At 41.1% G+C, this 12949-nt stretch overlaps 1 long non-coding RNA gene across 1 annotated transcript; it reads left to right on the top strand.

Moving 5' to 3' along the window:
• Nucleotides 1–10052: 10052 nt before the first annotated feature.
• LOC128635956 (uncharacterized) lies at nucleotides 10053–10479 on the top strand. Its single transcript, XR_008398634.1, has 2 exons — nucleotides 10053–10290; nucleotides 10371–10479. It is a non-coding gene; the product is annotated as an uncharacterized LOC128635956 (long non-coding RNA).
• Nucleotides 10480–12949: the final 2470 nt, after the last annotated feature.

The following is a 12949-nucleotide window of genomic DNA, read 5'->3' as shown; positions in this document are numbered from 1 at the left end:
GACTCCGGTGCATACTGTGTGATGCTACTCATTTCCTGCACTTCCTTTTATGGCCAGATTGGTGTACATCATCCGTGTGAGACAGGATGCGTTCTCAGATTTGTGATGTCATCACTTATTATTTAAAGGGCCTCTGTTCAATATGCTTTGCCCTTGCGTTATCTCAGACCTGTTGGTGAGAGCTCCTGTGTATTACCTGGCTGTCTGACGTCCCTCCTGGTTCCTGATCTCTGGCTTGTTCCTGACTCTGCTGTTCTCCTTGTTCCTGATTCCGGCTCGTCTGACTACTCGCTTTGGCTCCTGACTCGTCTCATCTGACTACAAGCTCTGGTTTTGATTTCTGGCTTGTTATTTGACTTGTGGACTTTTTATTATTTTTTGCTATTAATAAAGGTGAGATTATTTTTGCACTTCTCGTCTCAGTCTGATTCCTGGCACTCTGACACTGCTCTTCTGTTGGGTAATCCACATCTGACACCTAAGAGGAAAAGTCAATTAGATCCACAATCTCGTCTCTGGGTCCAGCTGGGGATATAACAGGGTGACTAGAGTCCCCATGCCAGGGGTTTGGGGATCTGGGCCGACTTTCCCGTATCCCTGCACTCCACGTGTGGAGACCACTGTCTCATCCACACCTCCCGGACCAACATATGTGGATATGAAGTCCACTAGAGCCGCTGCCTCTAAAGTAAGTAAAGGACCACTTTCCAGCAGTTCTAGGTAATCCACCTCAAGGTACCATTCCTGATAGATAAGCCATGTCAGGTCAGGCTCTAAGGCAAGTGCTTCCAATGGCTGTAACAGCTCCTGCCTCTTGCTTTGAATGTCCCAGAATCGATATCCCTCGGGACTGCCAAAGTCAACTTTCTCCTCAAATGCTTCCCATAAAAAGCCGGGGCCACCAAAGTCAACACCTTCCGGGGAATACTGCGTTTCTGCCCCCGACTGCCACCTGTCTGCAAACCAATACAACGCTCTGTACCGATTCTCGAGCTCGACCTCTCTTTGCACCAGACACTTCAGTTTGGCTATCCCCTCACCTGTGGGTGACCCTCTCAGTAAGTAGAGCCGCAAGTTCACCTGGTCCCCGAAGCGCTGTTCTGGGGAGGGCAGGACTTTGCCTCTGCAACCATACCAATTCTCCAGTGCATCTCCCCACATCTCTAGCTGAATCAGGTCTCTCCAATCCAGGCACATCTCCTCTGGATCTGGCCCTCCTAAAACAGCAAGGGCGACATTGACCTGCTGCTCGAAGTCCCATATCGGAACTTCCCATTTAGAGGTATCTGATCCCAGCATCTCAGCTGTCCGAATATTGCGATACCTGATGATCTGCTTCATCACCTCAGCATTCGTTACCCACATTACTGCTTCGGATGGGTTGGCTCCGTAGATTGACAACCTTCTCCGCACTCTGCTGTGAAAATTTTTCCTCTGCATCATCTATAATTGTCTGGCTGCGATCCTTCACTAGCTGCCATTGGCGCATCTTTGTAGTACTGCTTATGGACTGATAGCTAGGCAGCACATCCCTCCAACCCAGCTTGTCCTGTGCAGAAACAGGTTCATCAAGGTGGGTCAGCACTTGCTGCATTCACCATAGGAGCTCCACTTCCATAGCTGTGGGTGACAGTGCCGCTCCTCCTCTGTCAGCAGGACAAGAAATCAATCCCAGCGCTTGCCACCAAATGTGACGGACCACCTGGTACCCCAAATGAGTACCTCCGTCAGAACACTTCCCTTGTCCTGGACATCCCTTTATTCAGAGCAATAGCTTCTGGTATCTCCCTTTGACCGCAGTCTAAAGTTATGGAGGGGAAAAGAACTGAGGCAACACAAAATGAACACTTTATTTAAAAGCAGCACACATATTTATACACCCTGCCATTCCAAAGTCACAGAGCTTCAGGTTACAGAGCGAATTGGTTTAAACAGTAAAGCAAACATATGAACAATACATCAAACCTCTAACAATTGTCTATTCACAGGTAAAACAGATTAACATATCAAGTTAAATAACTGGGGAGGAAAGTTTACTCAGACAATATTATTTTGGGCAGTCTAGTTAACATAATCACACAGGAACACAATCAGTTTACCCAGACAGATTCCTGAAACACAATCAGATCTGAAACGTAAATAAGATACATCTTAATATTTAAAAACAGCTCTTATTATCTATTAAGTCCTTTATGCCCCCTTGGTTTATAGAGTCACAATTGCTCCCACAAGGGGCACTCACACCCTGTACCCATCCTGTATTTATGGATACAGGGTGATGTGGACATAAGACAGAGTTATGAAAGTACATGGGGTGTCCAGCATATAAAATTCCACATTTCCATGCAGTCTCTGGGTATCCTTAAGCCCATGTACCTCCTGCCCAAAGAATGTTCCATAAGAGGCCCTCAGATCTTGGTGACTAACGTCTGGGAACAGCCAATAAAACAGCCAATAGAATGTGAGCTCAATCCTATTGGCTGATTGGATCAGCCAATAGGATTGAACTTCAATCCTATTGGCTGATTGCATCAGCCAATAGGATTTTTTCTACCTTAATTCCGATTGGCTGATAGAATTCTATCAGCCAATCGGAATCTAAGGGATGCCATCTTGGATGATGTCACTTAAAGGTACCTTCATTCTGTTTTAGTCGTCAGAAGAAGAGGATGCTTCGCGTCGGATGGCTTGAAGATGGAGCCGCTCCGCGCCGGATGTATGAAGATAGAAGATGCTGTCTGTAGGCCGGTGAAGTAGCTCAGTTGGTAAATGCCCTCACTACAAAGAAAGCCTGTTTAAAAGATCCAAGGTCACAGGTTCAAATCCCGGCAGGGCCGACTCAGCCCTTCATCCTTCTGAGGTCGATAAAATGAGTACCATTAAATTGGGTAATAATAATAACAACTATTACTATTCATCTGCCGATTTGGTTAATTCCAAGAGCGAGCTCTGAAAAAGCACTTTGAGTCCCACTGGGAGAAAGGCGCTATATAAATACTAGTTATTATTATTATGGATGAAGACTTCTGCCTGTCTGGAGGACCACTTCTGCCCGGCTTGGATGAAGACTTCAGCCCGTCTAGAGGACCACTTCGCCCAGCTTGGATGAAGACGTCTCCCGGTAAGTCGATCTTCAGGGGGTTAGTGTTAGGTTTTTTTAAGGCTGTATTGTGTGGGTTTGTTTTTTAGATTAGGGGTTTGGGCTTGCAAAAGAGCTAACTGCCCTTTTAAGGGCAATGCCCATCCAAATGCCCTTTTCAGGGCAATGGGGAGCTTAGGTTTTTTTAGCTAGTATTTTATTTGGGGGTTGGTTGTGTGGGTGGTGGGTTTTACTGTTGGGGGGGTTGTTTGTATTTCTTTTTACAGGTAAAAGAGCTGATTACTTTGGGGCAATGCCCCGCAAAAGGCACTTTTAAGGGCTATTGGTAGTTTAGTTTAGGCTAGGGTTTTTTTTTATTTTGGGGGGGCTTTTTTATTTTAATAGGGCTATTAGATTAGGTGTAATTAGTTTAAATTTCTGTAATTTGCTTATTGTTTTCTGTAATTTAGTGTTTGTTTGTTTTTGTACTTTAGCTAATTTAATTTAATTTAGGTAATTGTATTTAATCTAGTTAATTTATTTAATTATAGTGTAGTGTTAGGTGTTAGTGTAACTTAGGTTAGGTTTTAGTTTACATGTAAAATTTGTCTTTATTTTAACTAGGTAGTTATTAAATAGTTAATAACTATTTAATAACTATTCTACCTAGTTAAAATAAATACAAACTTGCCTGTAAAATAAAAATAAATCCTAAAATAGCTACAATGTAACTATTAGTTATATTGTAGCTATCTTAGGGTTTATTTTACAGGTAAGTATTTAGTTTTAAATAGGAATAATGTAGTTAATGATAGTAATATTTATTTAGATTTATTTAAATTATATTTAAGTTAGGGGGTGTTAGGTTTAGGGATTAATAACTTTAATATAGTGGTGGCGACATTGGGGGCGGCAGATTAGGGGTTAATAAATGTAGGTAGGTGGCGGCGATGTTAGGGCCGGCAGATTAGGGGTTAATAATATTTAACTAATGCTTGCGAGGTGGGAGTGTGGCGGTTTAGGGGTTAATATGTTTATTATAGTGGTGGCGACGTTGGGGCGGCAGATTAGGGGTTAATAAGTGTAGGTAGGTTGTGGCAACATTGGGACGGCAGATTAGGGGTTCATAAGAATAATGTAGGTGGCCACAATGTCAAAGTGACTCAAGCACCAGTGGTTTAAATTTAGTGTGCAAAGCTGGAGGAGCCACTGCTCAAAGACTCCAATATAACAGGTACAAAGAAATTCCAGCAGCTGGAATTTCTTAATAATGTAGGTGGCGGAGGTGTCCTAAGTGGCAGATTAGGGGTTAATAATTATAATTTAGGTGTCGGCGATGTCAGGGGCGGCAGATTAGTGGTTAATAAGTGTAAGATTAGGGGTGTTTAGACTCGGGGTTCATGTTAGGGTGTAGGGTGTAAACATAAATTTTATTTCCCCCTAGGAATCAATGGGGCTGCGTTAAGGAGTTTTACGCTGCTTTTTTGCAGGTGTTAGACTTTTTCAGCCGGCTCTCCCCATTGATTCCTATGGGGAAATCGTGCACGAGCACGTATGACGACTAGCTCACCGCTGACTTAAGCAGCGCTGTTATTGGAGTGCGGTAATGAGCTAAATTTTGCTCAACGCTCACTTCTAGTCTTTTAACAACGGGTTTCTGAAAACTCGTAATACCAGCGCTGCAGGTAAGTGAGCGGTGAGAGAAAACTGCTCGTTAGCACCGCATAGCCTCTAACGCAAAACTCGTAATCTGGGCCTTCATTTCTTATTTTGTGTAATTTAGTGGGGGGTTTTTGTAATTTAGATAATTGTATTTGATTAATTTAATTTAATTTATTTGATTTGATTGTAATGTTAGGTTTTATTGTAACTCAGGTTAGATTTTATTTTACAGGTAAATTTGTATTTATTTTAACTAGGTAGTTAGTAAATAGTTAATAACTATTTACTAACTAGTTTACCTATTTAAAATAAATACAAAATTACCTGTGAAATAAAAATAAAACCTAAGATAGCTACAATATTAGTTATTTTGTAGCTAGCTTAGGTTTTTTTTACAGATAAGTATGTATTTAGTTTTAAAAAAGGTATTATTTAGGTAATAATTGTAAGGTTTATTTAGATTTATTTTAATTATATTTAAGTTAGGGGGTGTTAGGGTTAGACTTATGCTTAGGGTTACGTTAGGGTTAGGTTTAGGGGTTAATATATTTATATAGTGTTAGTGATATGGGGGGCCAGAGGTTTAGGGGTTAATAACTTTAGTATAGTGGCGGCGACATTGGGGGCAGCAGATTAGGGGTTAATAACTGCAATGTAGGTGGCGACGATGTTAGGGGCGGCAGATTAGGGGTTAATAACTGTAATGTAGCTGGCAGCGATGTTAGGGGCAGCAGATTAGGGGTTAATAACTGTAATATAGGTCGGCGGCGATGTTAGGGGCAGCAGATTAGGGGTGTTTAGACGTGGTTTTTATGTTAGCATGTTAGGTTTAAACATAACTTTTTCTTTCCCTATAGACATCAATGGGACTGCGTTACGGAGCTTTTGTTTCCGCGATCGCAGGTGTTATGTTTCTTTTTTGCCGGCTTTCCCCATGAGCATGTCAAAACAGCGCTTGTATTTCGGTGCGGTGTGGAGCTCAACGCCACCATATTGCCCGCACAGGCCTGCTTTTTACAAACTTGTAATAGCAGTGATATAGGGAGGTGGATTAACGCCGCTTTTGTGGCGGTCGTTAATTTCCCTATAGTGCTCAAAACTCATAATCTAGCTGTATTTTAATTACTAAGCCCCCTAACCTAACACCCCCTAAATTAACCCCAATTACTACTAAATTACAATTAAAATAAAAAATCCTAACATTAAATTACAAAAATTAAAAAACTCTCGGCTAGATTTGGAGTTTTGTCGGTAACGACCCGAAAAACTAACGCCGGCTTTTTTCTGGCCGCACCATAAAAATAACTCTGGTATTGAGAGTCCACAGAATCGCTGCGTTAGGCTCCAAAAAAGTAGCGTAGAGCATTTTTAACGCAGCTTCAACTCTCGATACCAGAGTTGCTTACGCAAGCGGCCAGCCTCAAAAACGTGCTCGTGCACGATTCTCCCATAGGAAACAATGGGGCTGTTTGAGCTGAAAAAAAACCTAACACCTGCAAAAAAGCCGCGTTAAGCTCCTAACGCAGCCCCATTGTTTGCTATGGGGAAACACTTCCTACGTCTGCACCTAACACTTTAACATGTACCCCGAGTCTAAACACCCCTAACCTTACACTTATTAACCCCTAATCTGCCGCCCCCACTATCGCTGACCCCTGCATATTATTATTAACCCCTAATCTGCCGCTCCGTAAACCGCCGCTACTTACATTATCCTTATGTACCCCTAATCTGCTGCCCTAACATCGCCGACCCCTATATTATATTTATTAACCCCTAATCTGCCCCACACAACGTCGCCTCCACACTTATTAACCCCTAATCTGCCGACCGGACCTGAGCGCTACTATAATAAAGTTATTAACCCCTAATCCGCCTCACTAACCCTATAATAAATAGTATTAACCCCTAATCTGCCCTCCCTAACATCGCCGACACCTAACTTCAATTATTAACCCCTAATCTGCCGACCGGAGCTCACCGCTATTCTAATAAATGTATTAACCCCTAAAGCTAAGTCTAACCCTAACACTAACACCCCCCTAAGTTAAATATAATTTTAATCTAACGAAATTAATTAACTCTTATTAAATAAATTATTCCTAATTAAAGCTAAATACTTACCTGTAAAATAAATCCTAATATAGCTACAATATAAATTATAATTATATTATAGCTATTTTAGGATTAATATTTATTTTACAGGTAACTTTGTATTTATTTTAACCAGGTACAATAGCTAAAATAGTTAAAATAATTACAAATTTACCTGTAAAAGAAATCCTAACCTAAGTTACAATTAAACCTAACACTATACTATCAATAAATTAATTAAATAAACTACCTACAATTACCTACAATTAACCTAACACTACACTATCAATAAATTAATTAAATACAATTCCTACAAATAAATACAATTAAATAAACTTGCTAAAGTACAAAAAATAAAAAAGAACTAAGTTACAAAAAATAAAAAAATATTTACAAACATAAGAAAAATATTACAACAATTTTAAACTAATTACACCTACTCTAAGCCCCCTAATAAAATAACAAAGCCCCCCAAAATAAAAAAATGCCCTACCCTATTCTAAATAACTAAAGTTCAAAGCTCTTTCACCTTACCAGCCCTGAACAGGGCCCTTTGCGGGGCATGCCCCAAAGAATTCAGCTCTTTTGCCTGTAAAAAAAAAAATACAATACCCAAGCCCCCTAACATTACAACCCACCACCCACATACCCCTAATCTAACCCAAACCCCCCTTAAATAAACCTAACACTAAGCCCCTGAAGATCTTCCTACCTTGTCTTCACCTCACCGGGTTCAACGATCTGTCCAGAAGAGCTCCTCCGATGTCCTGATCCAAGCCCAAGCGGGGGGCTGAAGAGGTCCATGATCCGGCTGAAGTCTTCATCCAAGCGGGAGCTGAAGAGGTCCATGATCCGGATGAAGTCTTCATCCAAGCGGGAGCTGAAGAGGTCCATGATCCGGATGAAGTCTTCTATCAACGGCATCTTCAATCTTCTTTCTTCCGGATCCATCTTGCAGACCTCCGACGCGGAACATCCTGCTGGCCCGACGGACTAACGACGAATGACGGTTCCTTTAAGGGACGTCATCCAAGATGGCGTCCCTCGAATTCCGATTGGCTGATAGGATTCTATCAGCCAATCGGAATTAAGGTACGAAAATTCTGATTGGCTGATGGAATCAGCCAATCAGATTCAAGTTCAATCCGATTGGCTGATTCAATCAGCCAATCAGATTGAGCTCGCAATCTATTGGCTGTTCCGATCAGCCAATAGAATGCAAGCTCAATCTGATTGGCTGATTGGATCAGCCAATCGGATTGAACTTGATTCTGATTGGCTGATTCCATCAGCCAATCAGAATATTCCTACCTTAATTCCGATTGGCTGATAGAATCCTATCAGCCAATCGGAATTCGAGGGACGCCATCTTGGATGACGTCCCTTAAAGGAACCGTCATTCGTCGTTAGTCCGTCGGGCCAGCAGGATGTTCCGCGTCGGAGGTCTGCAAGATGGATCCGGAAGAAAGAAGATTGAAGATGCCGTTGATAGAAGACTTCATCCGGATCATGGACCTCTTCAGCTCCCGCTTGGATGAAGACTTCATCCAGATCATGGACCTCTTCAGCTCCCGCTTGGATGAAGACTTCAGCCGGATCATGGACCTCTTCAGCCCCCCGCTTGGGCTTGGATCAGGACATCGGAGGAGCTCTTCTGGACAGATCGTTGAACCCGGTGAGGTGAAGACAAGGTAGGAAGATCTTCAGGGGCTTAGTGTTAGGTTTATTTATGTCATAACTGCCTAAGTTCTTTGCCTTATCCTTTGTATAGCTGTGTCTTTTCACACTTACATAACTCCTCCCCAACAAGCAGTTTAAATTTCCCTCCTACTCATACCAAATTGCTTGATTGTTGAATCCAGCTTCTCACCCTCTAACCTCCTTGCAACCTTTGAGACAGACGCTGCTCACCTCTCTACCAAACACAGGACCGGAACCGGCAAGCGGTGACGTCACACGCCATCGCACACGCTGCAATTTCCCCAAACTCTGCAGGGGAACTCCACTCTGTCCGGACAGACCTCACCCATTACTACTACTAGTAAGTCTCAAAAGCGCTTCCTTCATACTCATACCGCAGTAACTTACGATTGTTCAGTAATAACTCCTGACATGCCTCAGAATCTTAGTTAGGTTTCCTTCATATTTAAACGCTCTATTCTACCTATATTCTTAATTATTCACTCTCAATACCTAACTACTGCCTAAATCTCATTAGCTTTAATTGTTGCCTTAAAGTTGTACACTATGTCTGCTGCCAATAAAGATTAGATATGGTCTGTCTAAAACTTTAACTTGCAATTGCATGTTCTTATATGTGGGAACCAGTTTGACAATACTGAGTGGGGCTTAAGGCTCTGAGGTCTCAGCCATTGTCACACCTATCCTTATATTAAAAGTGAACTGTATCTATTGATTCTGAACCTTGCTGCCTTCCCTCACCTACACAGAATCACTGATACTTTCACTACACTCCTAAGCCTGCAGTTGTGGTCCTAAAAATTCCCTCTCTCCTTTACAGGGGTGAGATTATCTTCCACAGGCTGACAATAACAATCAAGCCTATACTATGGACCCAGCAGCCTTATTATCTCATGTAGAGAAATTAACTCAAACTGTAGATAACCTTACAACAGGGTTAAATACACTACAATTAGAAAACTCTGCCCTAAAGCAATACATCAATGAAAAAATTGATACCCTCACTACACGTATTAGTTCTAGTGAACCCCAACCTAATCCCCCACAAACATTTAGTGGTATTCGTTCAGAATTTAGGGAATTCAAAAACTCATGTTCCTTATATTTTCAATTAAAACCCAAAACATACTTCAATGATCATTTGAAGGTTCTCACCACAATCTCCTATCTGCGTGGCGAACCACGTATATGGGCAAATTTGTTTTTTGAAACCAATGACCCATTGCTGTACTCATTTGATCAGTTTTTTAAAGCAATGGGACAGCTTTATGATGATCCCTACAAACAGCTGTCTGCTGAGACAGCAATGAGGTCTCTGAGACAACATAAAAGGCCTGTGGAGGACTACATCGCAGAGTTTAAGAAATGGTCCCCTGATACACAGTGGAATGACCTTTCCTTGCGCAATCAATTCCGCCTAGGCCTCTCAGATACTCTCAAGGATGAGCTAGCAAGACAACCCCTCCCAGAGACTTTAGAACTCCTAATAGATGCTAGCATCACATTAGACAGACGCATCAGAGAGAGACGCTCAGAAAAGTCACACTTAGAAACATCCACTAAACAAACAGTTACTACTCTGCATCCACCTAAGACAACTACAAAAGCCTCTGAAATCCCTATGGAACTCGGGTTCATCAGAGGTCCATTAACTCTACAGGAAAAATTAAGAAGAAAAGCTTTAGATCTCTGTATGTATTGTGGAGGGATCGATCACTCTGTAAAGGACTGCTCTCAATTACAGCGTAGGAAGGGTAAGATGAACACCACAAGTATATGTTTATCTGCTAAACAAACACAATCTAATCATTGCTCCCTTCCTATCTTATTACAGTGGGATCAGCAAAGACTCAACTCACAAGCAATCCTTGACTCTGGTGCCAGCCACAATTATATAGATTACCAATTCACTACTGTAAATAAAATTCCACTAGTTAAGAAAATGGTGCCTAGTGTACTTCGTTTTATTGATGGTAATGAAATTACATCAGGACCCATCTTATACCACACCATACCTTTAAGGCTTACCACACATGACCAACACACAGAGTTTCTTACTTTTGATGTTATACCCTCACCTCTATATCCCATTATACTTGGTATCAGTTGGTTTAAACAACACGATCCCACTATACAATGGTCAACTTCACATGTCATCTTTGATTCTCCTTATTGTAAAAATTTGTGTCTCCATCATGAACAAATTTTACTTGATGTTCCTTTACAAATCCCCAAGGAATACATAACATTCGCTGATGTCTTTGACAAAAAAGAATCAGAGAATCTACCCCCTCATAGGGTTTATGACTGCCCTATAGATCTCCTACCAGGAGTTGATATACCTTACGGCCATATATTTCCCCTCTCTGATCCTGAGTTACAACATCTAAAAACTTATTTGGCAGATAATTTGAAGAAAGGCTTTATACGTCCTTCCACCTCCCCAGCTGGGGCTGGTATCTTTTTTGTTAAAAATAAAGATCAATCCCTAAGACCCATTATTGATTACAGAGAGTTAAACAAGCGTACGATAAAAAACCGCTATCCACTGCCTTTAATTCCTCAACTCCTTGATAGATTACAAAATGCTACTATATACACTAAATTAGATCTAAGAGGGGCTTACAACTTGGTACGAATAAAGGAGGGTCATGAATGGCTTACAGCATTCCGTACACGTTACGGCCTTTTTGAATATACTGTGATGCCATTTGGCCTCTGTAATGCCCCGGCTACCTTTCAGTACTTCATAAATGATATTTTCAAGGATTTTTTGGATTTATTTATGGTAATATATTTGGATGACATACTCATATTCTCTACCTCACTTACTGAACACATCAAACATGTCACCCTAGTATTAACACGGTTACGAGAGAATTCTCTTTATGTTAAACTAGAAAAATGCCTATTTCACTCCAAAGAAATTAAATTCCTAGGTTATATTGTATCACCCCAAGGTATCCAGATGGATAATGATAAGATATCGGTAATTCAAAATTGGCCTTCCCCAAAAAGTAAAAAGGATATACAAAGGTTCATGGGTTTCGCCAATTTCTACAGAAAGTTTATTAAAAATTTTGCTGACTTGACTAGACCATTAACTAACTTGACCAAATCTGACACACACTTCATATGGAACGATGATTTAGAAGAAATATTCAACTTCTTAAAAAAAGCTTTCACTACGGCCCCTATCCTCCAATTCCCTAATTCTGAGTTGCAGTACATCTTGGAGGTGGATGCATCTAATTATGCTTTAGGAGCAATCCTCTCACAGAGGCAGACTCCAAAAGATCCTCTGCATCCTGTTGCCTTCTATTCACGAATTCTTAATTCAGCTGAAATAAACTACCCAATAGGTGATAAAGAACTGTTAGCAATCAAAACATCATTGGAACAATGGAGACACCTTCTAGAAGGGACCCTTCTTCCAATCTTGATTTACACGGATCACAAAAATCTAGAATACCTACAATCTAATAGGACTCTCAGCGCACGACAGGTCCGATGGAACCTATTCTTGGCTAGATTTAATTATCTTATCACCTACCGTCCTGCAAACAAGAACAAGAAGGCTGATGCCCTTTCAAGACACTTGGTGGACCAAGTGACACATCCAAACCTTTCACCTCTAATTCCTCTTGACAGATTCTTAGCTTTAACTACAGAACAAAACATTCAGTTCAAATCAGCACAACAGGCTGACTCAAATAAACCATTACAGGTCTTGGATTTACACTCGGATGGGTTGTATTATTATCAACAACAAATTTATGTACCCAACAGTCTCAGAGCAACAGTCTTAAAAACTTTACATGATTCTCCATCTGCTGGACACATGGGCATAAAGAAAACTCAAGAATTAGTCTCCAGATTCTTTTGGTGGCCTACCTGCCTCACTGATGTTGAGGATTACGTTAAAACCTGCTTAATCTGCGAAACTACAAAAAAAGGGAGGACTCCCCCTTACGGGAAATTGATCCCATTACCGACTCCTGACCGTCCTTGGAAGGACATAGCAATCGACTACATAGTCGACCTACCTATTTCTGAAGGGAATAACACCATATTAGTAGTCGTAGACCTATTTAGTAAAATGGCACATTTCGTGCCCTACCATAAGCTCCCAACTTCTTCTGAAACCATTTCCTTAATGATACATCATATATTCAAGTATCACGGACTCCCGAATAGTATCACCTCAGATAGGGGAACTCAATTCACCAGCCAATTCTGGAAACAACTTTGTCACTCATTGGGTATTTCTAGACGTCTCAGTACCTCTTTCCATCCCCAAACTAATGGCCAGACTGAAAGGACAAACCAGTGCATTGAACAATATTTGAGATGTTTCATTTCAGCTAAACAAGATACCTGGACGCAACTACTACCATACGCAGAATTCGCCTT

Source organism: Bombina bombina, chromosome 7 (assembly GCF_027579735.1).
Source record: "Bombina bombina isolate aBomBom1 chromosome 7, aBomBom1.pri, whole genome shotgun sequence".
Taxonomy (NCBI): Eukaryota; Metazoa; Chordata; class Amphibia; order Anura; family Bombinatoridae; genus Bombina; species Bombina bombina.
The sequence above is the reverse complement of the archived record's forward strand: the minus strand, read 5'-3'. Positions and strand labels throughout refer to the sequence as shown.